This window comes from Buteo buteo, chromosome Z (genome assembly GCF_964188355.1).
Source record: "Buteo buteo chromosome Z, bButBut1.hap1.1, whole genome shotgun sequence".
Classification (NCBI taxonomy): domain Eukaryota; kingdom Metazoa; phylum Chordata; class Aves; order Accipitriformes; family Accipitridae; genus Buteo; species Buteo buteo.
This window is the reverse complement of record NC_134204.1, coordinates 66,347,897-66,368,596: the sequence shown is the minus strand read 5'-3', so window position 1 is coordinate 66,368,596 and position 20,700 is coordinate 66,347,897. Positions and strand designations below refer to the sequence as shown.

General features: G+C 42.8%; 1 protein-coding gene across 1 annotated transcript in view; it reads right to left on the bottom strand.

Moving 5' to 3' along the window:
- The window catches only part of ZNF608 (zinc finger protein 608), an 86,443-nt gene extending 85,784 nt beyond the window's left edge, over nt 1-659 (bottom strand). Inside the window, exon 1 of the mRNA XM_075019970.1 lies at nt 96-659. The gene's annotated coding sequence lies outside the window, so the exon portion shown is untranslated. The remainder of the gene's footprint in view (nt 1-95) is intronic.
- Between the last annotated feature and the right edge of the window lie 20,041 nt (nt 660-20,700).

Sequence of the window (20,700 nt, the reverse complement as noted above, 5' to 3'; positions counted from 1 at the left end):
TCTCAACTCCCAAAACTCTTAACACTCCCCTTTGCAGAGAAAAAAAATAAAAATCCCCTCTAAGTGCTATAGACACACCACGCAACCGTACTTACGGTCTGTATTGGATCGAGTTGACCTTTTCCTTCTAACTGCATTGAGTGTGTTTTTGTTGCAGCCGCTTTTTATTTTAGGAAAAAAAATCTAATGTCTTCAACAGATTTATTGTGTTTGGAAGAAGAGAGCACCAGATACCATGAACCCTCCTTTCTTTCTAGAAACAAAATTAAAACAAAAATAAAAACGGGGGAGAGAAGAAAAAAATCGCATCTGTGTCTGTCCCCGCACAGGCTGACACACACACACACACACACACACACACACTCTGACTGACAGACAGACAGACACACACACATACACACACACACAGAGGGGACGCAGCGCTGCCCCCGGGGCGGGGGAGCGGGCGCTGGAGCGGGCGCGGGCGCGGGAGCCCGCTCCGGCGCGGTACCTGAGAGGGACTTTTCTTTGTTCACGATGCCCTTTCCCTCCTGGCCAATCAGAAGCCAGCTTTTATGAAACCGGGCTCTCTGATTGGTCCCTCGCTCCTCCTGCCTGCCGGCGAGGGTGAGAGACAGAAACACGCACGCACACACACACATTGTACACAGAGGCATTAGCGCACGTATACCGCCCCCCCCCCCCCACACACACACGCAGAGCCCCTCGCTCTGCAGCCCTCAGCCGGCGCCGAGTGCTACAGTCGGCAGCCTCCTGCTGCAGCCAGATACAAATCATGTTTCCCATTTCAATTATCCTATATAACATTTAGGGCTTAGGGGGAAAAAAAAAAGAGAGGGAGGAGGGGAAAAAATAGAAAACCAAGGTGGAGAGGAGCTCTGCCAAGACTCACACGTTGGGAGGAAGACTCCCTCATTTCATTTTAATTTAATTTCAGGGCAGTTTTCGAAGCGATGATGAATGATTTTTCTGTGCTGGTTTCAAAGAGGCAATTTAGAATCTCACTCATAATTTTTAAATGCCCTCTCATTCAAAATTATAACAGCTTGAAGCCAGCGAGAGAGGGCTGCTGATACACATGTGCGATTATTTCCGTGCTTAGTGGAGGAGAAAAGCAAACAGTGTCTGGAGGAAGGGGCTGAAGGGAGGTTCAGGGCAGGGCAGCACCCCCGCCTCTGCTCGGGGGGACACCGAGGCGCTGCTGCGCTTTCGGACCAGCCCTCTTTCTTGTATCCACTCTCTTCGCCTCCTCACGTATTTTATTCCATGTTCATTTTTACAATGTGGTTTAAGTTAGGCAGGTCGGGTTTTATTCTTTTTTTTTTTTTTTTTTTTTTTTTTGCTCCTCTTTTTCGGAAGGAGAAGGAGCAGAAAATAACCCTTTTGTTTCCAGGCTGCTGATTTACTGCTCCACGCACTGAAGTGTGAATGCCAGCGACCGTATAACTACCACGTGAACATCCTTTCACAGGAATTAGTAACACAAATCTTCCCTATCGGGCTTTGTGTAGCTCGAAAATATCCCCCTTAATCATTCCTTTTGTTTAGGTTGGGAGCCATTATGCTACACCACTGCGTTAAATTGCGTTTAACCCTTCGCAGACGGCGGGGGGGGGTTGGGGGGGTGGGGGCCGCCCGCGGGCACCCGGGGGGGAGGGGGGGCGCTGCCCCTCGCGCCAGGCACCCGCGGGCACCTCCGGGCCGGGGGGTCGGACCCTGTCCTTTTTCATACCCTTAATCACGGTTTACTTCCCACCACCCACCCCCACCCTACCACGCTTTTTTTTGTTGTTGTTGGTTTTTTTTTTTCTTTCCCCTTGATCTCACTGGGAATTATCTCCCTGTGAAAATCGATAGGGGATGTTTTTCTTGCCAAATGCACGCGTTGCCCAAGTCAAGGTTTCCGGCCAGAAGTCAAAGCGTGGCATTTACGATGTCCTGCGCACCCGTGACAGGGTGACAAAATACTCTTTGGACTTCATCCAGCTAAGCAAAATTACGGGCGTTAGTGTCCCCGCAGTTACATGCTTCCCATCAAAGGGGTGATTAGCGGAGAGGTAGTGCAGGAGTAAAAACCTCCTAGACCTGCTCGCTGCGGGGGCATCGGGGAAGGTGATGCAAGATGGGGGGGGTGGTGGTGGTAAAAGCCACCCGTGACGTGGCACCCGGCTGTGCCTTGGCCACTGGGCCACCGTGACCAGGGCCCTTGGGAGGACAGGCTGCCTGCCCGGTGCCGTGAGCCCCGGCTCCCGGTCGCCCCTCCGGCCTCGCGCCGGGGGCACCAGGGTCACCAGCACACGCTCCCTTGGGAGGCCACCCGGAGAAAACCCGCTCTGTTCCTCCTGGTGTAAAACCACTTCCCCTTCGGGGGCCGATAATGGAAGGGTTTATTAGCAAGGGTAAGTTCATTGCCAAGGAGGCCCTTGATCACATTAAAATTTTTAAGTGATGACAAAGGCGGGGGGGGGGGTGAGAAAAAAAGGGGGCACGGCACGTGCGTCATGCAAGCAAGAAGTGCTGCCTGGTGTGAACGCGTCCCTGCCTTGCCGCCCCGGCATTCTGACAATGCTGGGATGATCGCAAGGACCCCCAGCGAGGGGCTGCTTCCCAGCTGGTGCGGCAGCCGAGGTGGCTGCGGACACTGCCAGTGGTACCCGGGGGTGGCCCACCTGCGCCCCCGCGTTCGCCATTTGTGGGGCAACGAGCATGCATAATGTTACAAGGTACTGAAAATCACAGGTTCCCAGGGGTAACTCTTGGGTGATTTCACCCAGTGGTTAGCGAAAATTTTAAGATCAGCAACAGCAAGCCTGCTTTTTTTAGCCTGCTTAGTTGCGGATCAGTGTTCCTCTTTCTTTACAGTATGTATTTTTCACATTTAGGTAATGGCCCTGATTTTTCAATATCGACCTCTGTTTAGACACGTTTCACTTTGGGCTGCTTTTCGTCTGCGAAATTACAGTCATTTTCACATTATTATACAGTGAGTTGGAGACAGTTTGTATTTAGCATTGGGTGGGGGAAGGGGTATTATGGGAAGTGATCTGCTATGGTCAGCACATAATTTCAGCCCAAAGAAAATTGCTTCTGAATAGATGGTCTGTTAACTAGCCAAGGAACAGTCACTGGGAGAGATTGCAAAAATGCCTCTACTTTATCTGAGTTACACCATCATTTTAATTTCTGAAAGCAACCGTCAGTGGAAGATCCGTTTCTCCAACCACAGCTGCCAACTGATGGGTAAAATATCCCCACAAACCTCCTTAGATCACAAAGTTCAGAGGGGACCCTCCCCTCTCGCCCCTCTCCCTCCTGGCTGTTGTGTATGACCACACAGGGAAGAGGCCTGCCCAGCGTACCGCATGGTTACCGGAGCAGGGTTTTATTTATCTATTGCTGTGGCAGGAATTACAGCAAGACCACTCGCAGGCCCGTGGGTGCATCTGCAGCAGTCGATTCCCATGAGTGGCTGCAAAAAGACCACTTAACTCGCATTGTCTCGTCAGGTTGGAAATGTCCCTATTTCAAAAACAGGCCAGTGCCCGCTGTATGATTTAGTGGCTTTTTCGCCTTAATTTCTGCCTGCTCGCCAAATTAAATTACAACTTTGTATTCGTGTACGTTTTACAAGACAGACAGAAGGCCAATAAATTAGTGATGTTTGTCTAAAATAGGAAATCCGTTTTTAATTAATGCAGCTGCAAACCGCTAATAATCCCAAAGAGATCCCCATCCACCCTGCCCGCCTCCCCCTTCTCTTTTTTTAATCTTGCCAGACACATGCCTCGTCTACGCTAAGAAAAATTACCGGCGAACGTCTATTTTTAGCGAAAGGAATGCGAGGCTCTTATCTTACGCTCCTGGACAGTTTAAAAGCACGTTTGTTATGAGGAGACGCTCCTCCTCCCTTCTCCCGGAGCAGCCTGGCGACAAGATCCATCAGCGCGGCCAGGCGGGACCCTCCGGGCCGCCGCGCACCGGCGGCGGGCGCTCGGCCCCCCGCTCCCCCCCGCGCCGCCCCGCTCCCCCGGCCGGCGGGGCCCCGGGCGCGGAGCGGGCAGCGGCCAATCACCGCTCCAGAAATCGCTTTCCCGACCTCTCATTGGCTGGGGCTGGGCGGGGGTGTGCGGCTGGCGGCGGCGCTGCGGCCGGCTCCCTCTGCGCCCCGCCGCGCCCGGCTCCCTCTGCGCCCCGCCGCGCCCGGCTCTGCCCGCGGCGGGGGGAGCGGGCGGGGGGCTCCCCTCCCCGGAAGCCCGGGGCACCTGTGCCCGCAGGCAGGCTGCAGGGGGAAAACAAAGACCGCGGCAAATACTCACGGACGACTTCGGGAAGGGCCTTTTTCAATCCTGGCCCGTGCCCCAGTCCCGCTGATAGGGCGAACTTTAAGATCTTCGGTGTTAAATTTACTAATGCCTGAAAATGCCACGTCGTCCTACCATCATTTGCAGCTGCGCCTTAATTACCATCCCTCAGACGACCTCTTCCAGCTGCACCCTTTGTTCCTGCGTTTCGTGTTGCGGGAGCAGAGGTACGCGTACGTGCAGACAATCTCAGTGTTGCACACAGAACATCTGCCAAGATTAAACCATCGTTCTTTTTTCATCAGCTTTGCACTAAAAAGAGGACAAAATCTGTTTCTCCTGAAGACTTATTTGCCAGATTTATTAGGTAAACAATGAGTGGCATTTCTCTCATATACAACATTTTGCACATAAAGGGTTTCTCACAGCAGATTTGAAAGCAGCACACTGGAAATTATCATATTGATCCAAAAATTCTGGATGAGCACATCCTTACAAGCCTCAGAATTTGTCACGGCCTACCCCGCAGTCTTATGGACAAACTTTGAATTGATGCGCGCAAACTACTGGCTCTGCGGATTAGTTGTGGATAATTTATTGCAGCGTTGCAGACTGCCAGTGATCCATAGACCAGAGTGTGGGAACTGGTGGTACAAACATACAGAGGAGTCATTATACACTCGACAGATACTTATGTTAGATGCTACTTTTTTTTTTTTTTAAAGAGGCAACGCTAACAATGTTTTCTTCTTTAGAACAGTCCATGGACTCTTTTACATTTATCTGCATATTCACAAGGAGTCTCAGTTCTATATCTAATCTGAAGGTCAGTGTCTCTGATGTTTCAGCACACAAATATAGGTTATATACAGAAACAAAGTACTGCTGTGGTGTTTACAGAAGAGCAATGAAGATGGCCTGGCAACTGGCAACTAGAGGGAATGATTTATGAAAGACTCTGTGTGTGTGTGTGAATTTATTTGGGGTTAGGGAGAGAGTGTAAAAGGTAGATGGAAACTATCTGAGAGCACAGAGAACAAAAAAAAAAGAAAAGAAAAACAACAGTTGGAAGATTTTAAAAAAAATCCTGACAGTGAAATGTGCTAATCAGTGAAATAAATAACGTCCCAAAGGAAGTTCTTAAGTCCCATTGCATAGGACTTGAAAATTAGGCTGGAAAAAAGCACTAAAAATAAATACTATGGGGAATGACTCCATTTTGGCATTAGAATGGACTGAATGACCTAGTAAGGCTTTTCCATTTTGTAACTTAATAGTTCCGTGAAGTTCTGCTGTAGAATTTGAACTACAAACCTTTTACCCAGACACGAATATATCCTTCAGTTCACTGTATGGATAGTCTCCTATCTTGCTCTCAATTTCTCCTCAATTTAAACAAAAGCTTATGTATTTATGTATTGCATTGTGTAAACATTCAGATAATATTAAAGACATGTATTTCTTGCTTAATAGACTGTCTGCGATAAGAAACAGGCAATACATGTTAAAATCTGCTATAGCCTTTTGTCTTAGCCTTAGTACTCTATTACACAGTGTTTTTTTTACAGCTACTTTCATACAAAATAGCTTAATGTTTCACAGTCGATTATAATTTGCAATAGAAATGATGGATGCAGATTCAGTATTTTAGTCGGGCAGCATCCACATTATAGTAGTGGTAAGGTGAAAAATGTACAAAAGGCCAGTGGCTGGGTGCCATACTTCAGTGTTTCAGAGAGAACAAATGAGCATGGGGAAATGAAACTGAGGCTTAGGGAATAGGATTGGATTGCTTTATTAGAGAGAAGGCTAGGAGTCATAGGCCAGGGAGAGGGAAGATGAGTCTTGAGATGGAATTTGCAGAGGAGTAGCCAGCTACGCTTACAGAGCCTGCAGCAGAAGCAGGGGTGAGAGGGATTTGCTGTCCAATGTGAAAGGAGAGCAAGAAGCATGATGCTGGATGAGCAGAAGGAATAGGCCAGAGATAAGATCAGATAGTGCATACTAGGAGTAAGATAAAGATGACTAAGAGGCAGAGTGTGTAGTGGCTGGTGAAGTGAGGAATGAATTTGTGGAAGCTTTCAGAGCCAAGGATAGGTATATCATCCTCGGGGGAGGAATGAGGAAGCATGCTGCTGCATTTTTGACAGGAGCTTGAAGGGGAATGACCCTGAAAACTCACCAAAGAAGTTATCAGAATGTGTTTGGGAGTTGATGTCCGATAGATTTAAAAACTGCAGAGGTGTGGAAGGTGAAAATAAATGCCCTGGGACAAGATGAATGCCTGAGATCTTGATAACCAGGCTGAGAAGCATTTTAGCAAATGAAGTTATGTGGACCACTGGAGCTACGAGTGAAGAGAGTATCCCTAAGAACTTCTCAATGTGTACCAGAGCAGGCAGCTGTAGCCTCTTGCTTTCCTGACTGTCCTTGTTGCTCTGTTACTGCTTCCTTTGCTGTACTGGGGCAGGAGGAGAGAAACACAAAGAGAGCTTCGCACCCTCAACTGCACAAGAAGGGACCTGCTGCAAAAGAAGTGTGAGGAGACAGAGATCAAGACAATAGAAAAAGGGGGGGGGGGGGCATGAGACCGAGAGAGGGAGACAGAAAAGAGGACAGTGTAAATACAAAAGGGGAAGAATGATCTCATTAGTGCAGAGGATGGGGAATTGGGGGGGTCTGTTCTCAGCTGTCTCACGATTATTATGTGACCTTGGGAAGTTCATGGTACTTCTCTGTGTGACTTGGCCATCTTGCCTTGAAATGGTAACTAAAACAATGCGTGGATGTAAGAACATCCGTAATTCCTCAGCCAAAAATAATGCAGCTATGTTTTTGAGTGGAAGGGGAGCCTGGATCAGATGAGACATTACTCACTTTCAAGGCTTACATTCTCTATGGGGCTACCTGAAACATTGCAGAACTGCATACTTGATGTTTGAGGAGAAGATCCATCCAGCCTCTAGATATTTTCTGGATAGATATGACTGCAGAAGTTTAATTTAGAAAGAGAAGAAGCCTGACAAATAAAGAAGAAAATGGCAAGAAAAAACTGAGGTATGCATAGATTTAGAAGTCTGGCAGTAAGGAATATCAAGTCACAAAAAAAAAATTAACGTTATGAGAATCTCCCACAAAAGGCAATAAATCACCTGAGAATCCAGAAAATTTTATAAAACATTCAAAACAATTTTGGTGATGTCTTGACCTGTTGATACGTGGTATGTGTACAACAGTCCAATAGTCTTGTTATGCTCCTTGGTTCAACATCTAGGAGTTGTACCACAGCAGGGGCCATGAAACTTAGCTGGTGTTACGCATCACAACTGTGATAAAAGAAAATAACAAACATCATCATCACTAGTTGATCATTCTTCTTATTAGGGAAGAAGGTTATCATTGTAGCTAAACTGAGTGCATCACTCCTGTCTCTCCTTTAAAGCAGTGGCATGCACTCAAGCTGGCACTGTTTGTGTCAGACACAAGGCAGAGGTGATCTGCTTAGCTGGTGAGCCTCTGCACAATCTGGACTTTGAAACCTGTGGGTCTTCTCATCACAGTGCTTCTGCTTCCTCACTTGTAATTTCATGTAACACTGATTACTTACCTTACAGGGTGCCCTGAGGACTGTGTTTGTTAAGCATATTGAGATCAACTGTGATGTTATCAAGAACATCTGCATTAGATTTAGACATGTGTATTGCAAATAACTACTATTAAAGTAGACCTTCCAGTGACTGAAACTGCTGTCTTCTTTGGGACTAGAGAAGAAAAAGATACACCAAAGAGTCACACACAGGTCTCAGCTTTATCTGCCTTATGTAAAGACTCTCCATGCTTTCAAACCCTTTAAGCAGGGATGGCAGCAGACTTTTCATCTTATTCCCTGAACAGCCACAGGGATGTGAAAAAAGACCTGGTGCACATTTTATAATTCTGGTTAAAGAAGTCTTGAGTCCTTAGGAGATGCTCAGGGATCCTTCTGGAGCTTAAGGTTTTCTGTGGTGTCCTGAAGCCAGAAGTGCTATTTTTTCAACCATCTTCCAACAGAAATACTATAAAGGAACCTGGAAGAAATGCTGTGAGATCACTGCTTCTACAGAGTATATCTAGCTCATAGTCATCAAGAATGCCCAACAGATGAGTTCCAAATTGTACTTACGGATACTTACTTATGAACTGTTCCATACTCTGGACCACGGAATAGCATTTTACAGAGTACATACTCCTCCTTCCCTTTGTCTCCAGGTTTGAAATTTAGGAATAAATTATAGAATTGTTATTAAAATTTTTCTTTTTTAATTTTATACTTCTTAATTGTAAGCACACAAATGTAATGCCCTCAGAATTGAAACACTTGTCTTAAAATTTTGCCCAAAGCAAAGTTTTATAGCTTTTAAACAGTGTTGCTGGGTTATAATTTTAATGGTGATATTAAAAGATGTCTGTAAGTACATTGATATTAATAAGTATTAAAATACAATGTTTTTATTTGGAGAAATGAATTTGTGTGAACTATTTCTAGCTGTAAATGTTTTTATCTAGCACTCTGTATTTTGTTGGTTAAAAGCATTCCTCTGAGGTCAAATAAAAAATTGTAATCAAATGCAGAACAACTTTCTTTTGTACTGCTGTTCAAAATGGTGAACTAGTTCTGAAATATAATCTATTAGCATATTATTAATGAAATCATTTAGCACCGAGGTCAAGGCTTTTCAAAAAAAAAAAAAGGAAAGCACACTTTTTGGGGGAGAATATTTGCTGTCTACCCTTCTTACTTGTTATTTGTAAAAAACCTGGGTTATAATTTGTCTTTGGGGAGGAAAATATTGTTGACAAGAATGCATTTCAAGTGCACAAAAATAAGTGGACAATGCCTTCCACATGATTACTTTGCAAGGAGTAGGTGTGAGAACTGTGCCAGTGTTGAGCACTACCCTTATCACATCCTTAGTTCCACAGGCTTCAGTATGAGGAATAATGCCAGAGTGTGACCCTAAGCAGAAAATATGAAGCCCTAAGTATTATCTGCCCAACATTTTAACATGTTCACATACTTGAGAATGATCAGAAACTTCCAGGGATACGTTGCTGTATTCACACACAGTGTCACAACAACTCAGATAGCAGATAATTGTTCCTAAGTTCAGTTCTCCAGAAGGTATTTATAGAAAGAGCTTTGGGGAAAATGTGATTGTGTTCCTTTTATTTCTCTCTATTTTAGCCTTATTAAAAGGAGAAACTATGCATCTGAAAAGAAAAACATGAAGAGGAGACCCCATTGCCATTACTTTGGAGAGCTGAGAGGTGGAGAATGAAAAAGCCATTGGTCTCAGTTTTATTACCACAATGGCCTTTTATGAGAGGGATTAGATACGCCTAGAGCTGGTGCAGCATTCAGTGCTGCCCTGGACAACAATCTGGAAAGAAAGACGATAAAAATCAGTTTGTCATAAGGTTAAATCACCACAGACTAGCTAGATTGGCTTTTCAGATTGTTTTTCATTTGGGGAAATGAGAAAAAACAGGAAGAAAAGAGAGAAATATGGTTTAAAAGCTGTTTGGTGGGTTGTTTTTTTTTCCTTCTCTCGGTTTTTTTTTTCTTTCCTGCAAGATGTAGCATTCAGAAAACATGTTGAGCGAGTTGAGGCATTAAAAAGATCAGTCTTTGGTTGCTGAATGAAAGACTGTTGTGCGTGTGACTCACATACTAAACAGAAATCTGCCTTCAAAGCCTATTTTACTGCCTAATTATATATACACAAAATGTAGCTGTCTGTTTCAATCAAATCCTAGGAAAAAGAATAAAACTCCTCTTAAGATGCAATTTTCATGGTTTTTCATAACCTTAGAACACACACTGCTAATGCAAAAGGGGGAAGTACAGCTGCAAGGTCCAGATAAGGCACCAGTAATTGTTTTTCTTTTAATTATTACTTTATAAAGACATTATACCTCCTACTCAGAATGAGGAAAATTAGTGTCCTCTCCTTTTTTTTTTTTTCCCTTTTTAAGGTCGTCGTCGTCGCCCGCCGCCCCCCCCGGAAAGCTGCTTGTTATGCCTTTCAGGAGCAGCTAGCAGCTATGGAAAGTACTTTTAAGCAGCCTCTGTTAATAACAAGCTTTCAGGAGGGATCTAGGAATTCCAACCCTCTATGAACCTTTGTATTGCACTGAGCACTCCATATGAAAAAATAAAACAAAACAAAACAAATATAGAGTGAAAGAATGCACCATAAAATATAAAATAATTGCTGGCAATCAGCTCTCTTGGAAACTTTCAAGCTGGACAACATGTGTGAGCCATTTCTTTTATGAGACAAAAAACCCTAAACTGATTTTAGCTTTTCCTGCAGTAATGTGAGTATGTGCATGTGTGTGAGTATATGCATATACATACATATTTTTTTTAATAATCTACTATTCAGAGGTCTTTTTTAATAACTTCAGCTGTAAAGTTTGATAAGCCATTACTAATTTACATCCTCTTGCAGATACAAATCATTAAAATGAAATGATGTTTTAATGGCTTATCCAATATATATCTAATTGCTCCTTAACAGTTTCTTACTCTGAAGATATCACTGGATAGTGGGAGACTGGCGCACTAGAGGTAGACGTTTACTCTGCAAATCACTGTGCCAGTGGAAGAGGTACTGCCCCTCTTCTGCCTGGGGATAGTGCATCATATTCTTCCTGACCTGAGCAGTCCCTAGACCACTGCAGCCAAAATGAGACAAATTAGCAAAACTATTTTCCCCACTGTTTTAAGTAGTTGAACCCACTTAGGCAGAAGTGAGTTAAGAGGGGGCTCTTACTGGAAGAGGTGAAGTTTCGTAGCTTCTGGTGAGAGGCATGGGAGTACAGTGATAAACAAGTCCCAATAGACTTAGAAAATAGCTCTATTTCATCTGCAATGGTTGTTTACAACCTAATAGTCATATCCTGAAGCTGCCTCTATTGTTGTTAAGCCATTGATTCTAGTAGAATATTCTTGCTAATTACTAGAGGGAGTAAGGTCAAAACTGGTCACTGAAAATTTAATTCAAACCCACATTTTCTGTCCCAGTCACTGGCAGTCCTTGTGCTCACAAAAAGGCTGATCTCTCCAAAACTGGGCAATGTCTGTTAATTACAGAATTAATTAGATAAGGGGCCCGACATGTTCTGTTGTGCAATGCATGTGCATTCAGCCAGAAGAAGTTTTCTGGCAAACCTTTCTCCCACCTAATCAACGTCTAGTAATTTGAACTCTGACATAATGCAGCCATGGGGTGAATGGGTAAAATGTAGGAGTTCTGGTTGGCGTGGTGAGCTTGCAGGTTTGCTGTACTTCTGAAAGCCCCGGCAAATGGGTATCCAGCTCACACGGACTGTGCCTTCTCTCTCCCAGACTGGTTACAATGGAGGCTTGTTGAACATAATGACTGCACTTCAGCCAGACAATAGGTATGCTAAGGAGATTAGCTGAGAAGCTACTTCCCTTACCTGCCTACAGGGAGGGAATTTGGAGGACAAACACAGAACAAAAGACTTACGGATCGAGTGAAGTTACTGCAAAGTATGCGGGGGTGTGACTTTACAGCAGACTGACTGCTGCGCTCTGTCTCCTGTGGGCATCCTTTGTGCACGGCGAGGGTGCCGCTCAGCCGGACGCTTCGGCTGCTGCCGCAGCTTGCTGCTGCCAAAAGGGGCAGTCCCCTTCAGGCCCTGTTTTCCCACTTTTTCTCCAGCCCTTCAAGCTGTGTGGTCTCATCCTCTCCATTGCACAGCTCTGGCACTCATTTGACCCCTAAGTGAGTCAGTGGAGTTTGTTAAGCCAACAAAAAACTTGACTGTTTTGTGGGGTTAGTTTGCTGCTGGCTCAGTGAGCTGAATCAGCTCACTCCGCAGTCGGAGGGGCAGTTGTGTCACTTCTGAGGGGGTCACTGGCAGCATGTAGGTTAGGTGGGAGTGAGGGAGAGGAAATTGAGGGCTGAGCAGAGCAGGGCCACCCCTTTTATTTGCAGTAAACCATGAAATTGGGTTATGCCATTTCATCTAACTATACCGTAAGGACAGAGATCTGCTGCTTCTCAGACTGCTGTCCCAGCTGCCATCACCGGGTCTGCTGGCTAAATTGCCAAAAAACACATTTTAAACATAAACCAATCCTGTTCATTTTGCCAGGAGCAGACTAAGACATAGTCATGAAAGCACCTCATTCAGAGGAACAGGTAAAAACTTAGGGTACCTAGGGAGAGAAATCACTTCCTCTGGCACTGCTGCAGTAAAACACAATGATCTGCCTCTGTCCGTAGAGCATCCGCACTGTGAGGGATTTAGTGTAGAAGAATGACCATGCTAATAAATTCACAACAGCATGCTTTGTAGAATGTGCTGGTTTTGGCTGGGATAGAGTTAATTTTCTTCGTAGTAGCTAGTGTGGGGCTATGCTTTGGATTTGTGCTGGAAACAGCGTTGATAATACACACTGCTGCTGACACCACCCCACCAGTGAGCAGGCTGGGGGTGCATAAGGAGTTGGAAGGGGACACGGCTGGGACAGCTGACCCCAACTGACCACAGGGATGTTCCAGACCATATGATGTCATGCTCAGCAAATAAAGCTGGGGGAAGAAGATGGAAGGGGGGGATGTTCGGGGTGATGGCATTTGTCCTCGCAAGTAACCATTGCAAGTGCTGGAGCCCTGCTTTCCTGGAGATGGCTGAACACCTGCCTGCCGATGGGAAGTGGTGAATGAATTCCTTGTCGTGCTTTGCTTGCATGCACAGCTTTTGCTTTACCTATTAAAGTGTCTTTATCTCAACCAATGAGTTCTCTCACTTTTACTCTTCCCATTCTCTCCCCATCCCACTACATGGGGAGGGGGCATGGGGGAGGAGTCAGTGAACAGCTGTGTGGTGCTTAGTTGCCAGCTGGGGTTAAATCATGATGAACTTCATGAGTGAAAAAAAAAAAAGGCGCAAAGAAATCAAGGTGTTGGAACAGGGACTCACAGAGACGCATGGGAAATCCCAGGGAAATGAAGGGAAGAAATAAACCTGCTTTCGTAGCAAAGCAGAGAGGTTTGGCTGTTAGATCAGCATACATAATAGATGATGAGCTGAGCTGAAGGCAGTAAATGGTTTGGAAGACAAATTGTCGGGAAGAGTCACACAGAATATTCTGGGCCAGGCCATTGACTACAGAAGAATGTTCCAAAATGGTAAGAAATCGAGTAAGGAAACAATTGTAAGAGTTACTGTTTCTTGTCTGTGTATTTTTGTGTTAAGTGAAATCCAGTGAGCAATTTTAGAAACCCGAAGTAAATCTCTGTATGACTTATTTCAGGTACAAGGAACCTGATACAAAGTCACCTGATTTCTTGCCACACTGCCCACTGGCTTCTTCCCAGTCTTCTGGGCAGGTTACTTATTTGTTGAAGCATCGCATGCCTGTCTCAGACTCAGCCATAGAGTGAGTGCTCTTTGTGCTCTATCTCCCTTGGCCTTCAGTGCATCAGTCTGGGATGCATTCACTGGCACACATGGAGCCACAGATTCATATTTTTTCACAGAGGATTTCAACAGTCTTATTCTTCACTGTGATTTTAACAAAACCACAACTTTTTGGTGACATTCTTGACACGTTCACTTTGTCTCTTCAGCTCTAAAGTTGAGCACGGAGAAATATCTCTAAGAGGTATCCCTACTCCCATGACTGGCACAGACTCACTATTAATTCCAAATCTGTAATGGCATATAAGTCATTCCATCAGTGAATCAATCAATTAAAAAAACAGGGGGGGGACATGGACTTAGAAAAACATTGTCAGGTTGTTACAGTGGTGGAACTTTAACTGTAGTAATACTACCAACCCAACATAATACTATGGCATCACCTAAAGCTGGTGATGGTGCAATTTAGTGTCAGGTAAAGCCAGTAGTCAACTCTGATTTCCAGGGGCAATGTTGCACATGCAGATTGATATACCAGACGCATGCAAGGCCCTGTCAGTTGACTTTAAACTTGCATTAATGAAGTTTTTGGAAGCAAATATTCTCAAAGACAATTTTATTTTTTTTTTTAGTTTGCTTACCTCTTATTTTCCACAAAGAGTTGGAAAAAAACCAAGAAAGTGTGGTTTATTTCTCAAACAGGAGTTCATAAATATCCCTTCAGAATATGTGTCAGAAGCCCAAATATTACACAGATATCTAGTAGACAGACTGCTAGATGGACAGGTAGTACGGATAAGTGCAAGTTCAAGTGTCATGTATGGAGTCTGTGGCAGAACTAAGAGCACAGTCAAAATCATTGGACTCCTAGCCATTTTGTAAGAGAACACCAGAGTACAGGTTTGGAAAGGACACAGCACAAGAAGTCCAGATCCCTGCCATTGCAGAAAACCATGCAGTAAGTATTTTAGGAGGTGCACAGAATATGTGTTCTACATAGTACTGAAACATTGTAGAATTCATTTCAAAGTCCTGCAGCAAGCATAAGACCTCTATCCAAACAACAAAAGCCACACCTTGTAGTATGTCCCAGGAAGGCAGCAGACTTTTTTCCAGTGTTGTAAGCCTCTGCAGCCAAACAGGAACTTGTTAGAGAAAGCTCCCAGACAACCACTGGAAAAAGACTAATTCTGCAGAGGAACATCAAGAGTACATGCCAATCAGATCTGAATAAAGATTGTTTCCAGACATCAGTTCGGCATAAAGTTGTGGCAAACACACATGAAACAGATGTCTCATAAATTTCATTGCTACTAGAAGCATCTCCTGCCTTCAGCTGTGACCAGTGCCTCTGATGATCTGTAAGAGGAACATTCATTTCTAAGTGCAGGGAAGCATTAGACTTTCTCACTGCTTTCTAGAGTTGTCTACTACAAAAAGCCCACTCTTGCTCAGTGAAAGTTCAAAGGGAAGGAGATAAAAAACTTTGTAGTGTCTGAACCCTTGCAGAAATGTCATGATTCTTCTAAAGCTTGTAGAGTTTGGTGATAGACATCTTTTTCAGGGTAAGGGTCTTCACCAAGATGAGATGACACTTTCTATAGAAAACAGCCTTTCCTGTCGAGGACCCTGAGGTGGTGTATCCCTCCTGCACATCACAGAAGTCAGGTAGGGAGTATGAGACTTTCCACGGAGAGAAGGATTTGCCTTCAATGCTCAGTCCATCCAGCCCCAGTCAGGAACCTTTTTTGTGCTCTAATGAGATAACTGTGTGAGAACATATTTTATTTACTTCTGTGACTCCGCAGAGCTGTAGAAGGCCACAACCTTATACAACTACAATTAGGGCAAGCCCAGATTTTGGATGTTGGCTGTATGAAAAAACTTTCAGTTATCATTGAAAAAGAGAGAATTTGATATTGCAGGCCATTGCTAGGCCATTGCAGAATGGCAAAATAATGGTAATCTGCCTGCTTTAATTTTATAGTTCAGCAGTTTAGTTTCCATTCCTGTTGCTGAATTGCCTGGTTTCCTAATTTTTTTAAAACATGAATCTAGTGTTTCTGACAGTTCAATATATTCTCAAGACAGAGATAACTGACTGTAAACCTCATGTCACCCTAGGTTTTTCTCCTTGGGGTTTTCAGTGGGAGTTATTTGTGCTTCAGTTATCCTTTTATGACTATGTAACATAGTAAAAACAAACAAACATTTAATGGAAGTTTACAAGAATGGACGAAGGAATTGTTACAGTCTACAGTGTAGAATGTAAAGGCATAGTGAAAAATGCATCTTTTACACTTGCGGCAACATCAGCATGAAATACGAAGCATTATGGTACTAACATATGTGCACATACAGAAAGAAGAGAAAGCATGAAAGGATAACTGGTTTTAAATACTCTTTATTATTAACTTTTCTGCCTTAAAATATTGCAGGATTTTATTACCTGTTTTTTAAAAATCCCTAATTTGAGTTACATAAGAATACATTAATGCATTTTTTTAAATAGATGAATAAGTAAAAAAGGGGAAAAATCACTTCTACAATCTAGAAAGTATTTTAGTGGTTTTATTTAAAACTTCTAAAAAATGGGTTAAATGAAGGAGACAGCAACAAAGCCTTAAATATAGATGAACTGACAACAACAGAGTAGGAAAAATCTCGTATCATTCTGAAAGCTTGCTACAGCACTGCTAACATATTTTGTTACAGTGCTCTCTTAGTCCTTCACCAAATGTCTAATTTCAGATCCGCTTCACGTGCTTTCCTTGCAGGGTTTAATGTACGTGATTAATCTTGACTCGGCTTAATACTGCTAGGAATGTGGCAATGACCTCAGCTGAACACTGGCAAAGTGATTAATGTTACATGAACTGGGATATTTTTTACTTGGGATCCTGAATAAACACAGACATGCTGTATTCCGTTACAGACCTTTGCTCAATTGAAAATGTACTGTGGTTTCAAAGAGTAATGTTTCAGATGCAATAAACAACGTTAGAGGAAACATGGCTCTTGTTAAAGAAAATGCTGTTTCAGGCTAAAGTCCCAGTGATCATAAAAGATATATGATGCAATAAACAAAATGAACCACAGGCAAGACAGGTCCATTCGATGACTAACCACTGATTGAATTTTCCAACACTCCTAGACATTCTGTGAGATAAACTATTCACAAAAGGTCCCTATTAAATATAAGGTTGTCATTTCTTTTTTATTTTTATAGTGAGGTCCAAGAGCTGTATGAATGTCCCCTATTGGTTGTTTGTGTTTTTGAATTTTTTATGATATGGGAAGACAGGCAAACAGTAGCTATGATTGTCAAATGTCTTAAATCAAGTAGAGAAAATGCAATAAAACACAGTTTCCATGGCAACACATTGTAACCCAGTACCTCTGGATTATGAACCAGCTCACATCTATGATCATTATTTGTTGACAAGCATAAATTGAGCCTAAAAGCATTAATTTCAGAGATAAAACTGGAATGTTGAGCTAAGTAATAATAATGTTTAAATATTTCCAAGGTAGTGGCAGCAAATCAAGGCTAGTTATGCTTCCATTTACATAATGTTAATAAGCTAAATGAAAATGCTTTTCTTTTCAAGCCTTTCAGGAAAGGTGTAACAAATATATATATCTCCAAACCTGCAAACAGTAATTGACATGTATTCCATGCTGCTAAAGGAATACAATAGAACCAATTATATAGAATTATATACAAGATTATATTGTAATCAAATAATATGGTTTTGATTTCCAGTTGTTTGAAAAAAACCTGGAGAAAAAAAGAACAAATATTTGAACACCTGTTTACTAACAACATCTCCCTCTTCTGCACACTGTTTTCCCTATTGCCCATTGGACTTTTTTGTAGGTCACTATGAAGCACTAAAGCAGAAGAAGGGAAATGAACGTTGTTGGCAGAATTTATGTATGTCTGTCATCACCACATACATTTCAAAAGCATAAAGGTGATCGCTTTGCCTGTTTTTCACAACTCAGTAACAATTGACCAAAACAATCAACAAGGATAGTGAATCCGTTGCTGAGTGCTTCTCACTCTTGGTGCTAGTATTCACAATTATCTCGGAGCAGGAGCCCCTGGAGCTGCAGGTCATTCACAGAGGCTCCAACAGCCATTGCAGGAAGCTCAACACCAGGGATGTTGGACCTATTGCACATTTCCTACAAAGCTGCTCTGCGACCCCGCAGGTGTCCCTGTAGCTGCCTGGGCAGTGATGATCAGCCGCCTTCACAAAGCAAAGCAGAGTAGCCCATATACTGGAAGTCTAATCCTTCCATCTTACTGTGTATGTACAGAAACCATATCCCATGCTTTTCAATTATTTGAGATCATTCTGTTTCTAGAGAGGATCCAGTTTGTCAGTCTGTGGCTTTTCTCCACAAAAGACAAGGTCTGTGAACTTTTTTAGAAATCATCTGGTGGCTTATAAACAGGCAGGAGTGGATATTCATCTTTGTGGTTGCTGAATTAAAATCCCTGCCATTCAAAGGCTTCAGTATAACTTACTTTCTTTAAGGCTGTGTGTCTTGAATATTGTCTTTACATTGTTGCTGGAGTTTAGAGAAGAGACTTGGTAAGATAGATCCTAAACATAGATTTGTGCTCCCATGAACTTGGGACCATAGTTTAGGGGGCTATTTAAAGAAAATGAATTGCTTCCCTTTTAGTTAAAGAAAGTCAGATTTGACCAGCACTAACCACGGGAAAGGGCCAGTTCAATAAACATATGCAGCAGCTTTGGGAACAATGGAAGTATACAACATGGCACAGCCATTTATGGCTTTAGAGTCTAGTTATGTGAGTGAATAAATCCTTCTTAAAATACAGATTTATTTTTTTTTTTATATGGCTAGATGGCAACAACTTTGTGGACATTCCTATAACATTTTGTAAAAAGCTCTTGCCATTTGCAGAAACAAGTGACTTACAGAGGTTTGTCTAGGAGAACACACCTGCTCCTTCACAATCATTCTTATGTAAATATCCACCTGAAGACCTTTAAAATACAAGCTTCTTGGGCTTCTTTATGTAGGATAATTGCTGTGACATATCTTAATGTCTGTAAATAATGCAGTAAGAGCTCTAATTCTGACCACCATTGTGCCTTATAAATTTTTACATTTTCTATGGGTTAGGGAAAAATACAGAATTGACTTTCATACAAATACAGTGGAGCTGGAATTTTGTATTTTAAAGATCACAGACATTCCCAGACATTGTCTAGGTACCTGAAGGGCAACACCAATCCCTTAAGGGACTGGGGGAAAGTTGAAGTAAGAAAGCTAGTTGCACCTGTTCTTGGAAAATTTTGTGTGAGCCTGAGATTCTTCTAAGTTCAGTGATTCACTGAATGATGTATTGTGCTTGAAAAGAACCTACAGTACAGAGGGAACAAAATGATATTTAAAAATCAGAGGCATGTAGTTCTTTTCACTTTACCAGTTACCTACCATAAATAAACTCCATGAGGGGATGAAGAATTAGCAATTAATCATTGTCATTCTAGTGTGGGCACAGTCAGACCATGCCTTTTTTTTTTTTTTTTTTTTTTTCCCTGTGAGGTGGAATGACTTCAATAGAAACCAATGGAAAAGAAGAATCTCTGTGCAGCAGCTTACCATTGAAGCAAACCCTTTTTCTCCTGATCTCTCTGTGACCTGAACACACTATCCATAGCTTGAATCTTTCTCTTTTAGACAGAATAAGCATCCTGCTTGGGTTGTTCCTCCTATATGAGTGTCTACCGCAGGTGCTAGATGTCCTTAGCTTGGCACCTCTGCATCAAACAATGCCTGAGACGTGCTCCAGTTTCCACAGGAGAAGCCCTGTTGCTCTGTGTTCTCCTGCTATGTTGGATCTCATTACCTTCACCTTTCTTGCATATTGCATCTTCTCTGTAGACTAATTATAAGGTGACTTTGGAGGTCATCAAAGCTAGAATTTTTGGATAGAATCTGAATTCTGAGGGTGATTTCTGAAGCATATTCCTATCTAAACAAGGAAACCCATAATCCAGTATGTAGATAGATACCGCTACAGTTCTCAAGACAGTACTAAGTGTTCGAGCACTACAGTGATGGACAAAGTATAAAAACCTATTCAGATTAGATAGCTATATATTTTTCTCAATTATGTTACTAAGAAAAGAGAGTTTAGAAGAAAGAGTACTATAAAGGCTGACCTTGGTAGCATCAAGCCTAGGCTTTTTTTCAGAAAGGACTAGACTGTTGTAATCTTCAGGGTGATTCTTGGGCTGTATTGCTTGAAGGAGATGCTTGTGATTTCAATGACAGGATCAAGTATTCTTCAGTGCTCTTCAGCAGCGTTAGCAGTCACAAAGTTTAGTTTCAGTGACAGTGGCTGAAACATCTCTCAAGGATCTGGTGCTTCTTTTGGGGAGGCTGTTTCAGTGGACACCATAGTTACAGCTTGATCTTCTTGCTCCATGGTAGTGCAAATTCTGCTTGTTTTCAGCAGTGAAGCTGGCATGGGCCTGTTGCACCGCTACTTTTTTTTTTTTTTTTTTGTCTAAAGTGTGCCTTCCTCAAAGTCAGTAGCGTTATCTGGAAGTAAAAGCAGAAGAACATAATTGTGGATTGGAAAAGCACAAGAACATCTCTTTCGCCCATTAACTTCCCAATTAAACACATCATTGGTCCAAATAATTTGCAAAGGCCAGTGCAAGGTCATGTAGTTTATGTTACTTAGGCAGAATAGTTTATAGTTGGCATATCTGTCCTGCTGAGCAGATGATATGCAAACAGGAAATATATACTTACATTTTTAAGGGGCCAAAGGAAAATCCACAGGAAAGCTTTAGGCTGCAGGAACTGTTTAAGGTTTGCCACATAATACGTATTTAGAGACTTAAAGGTTGAAAGACTGTAACAGATCTGTTGAGCCATTGTGTTAACTTTTCTTTCAAAC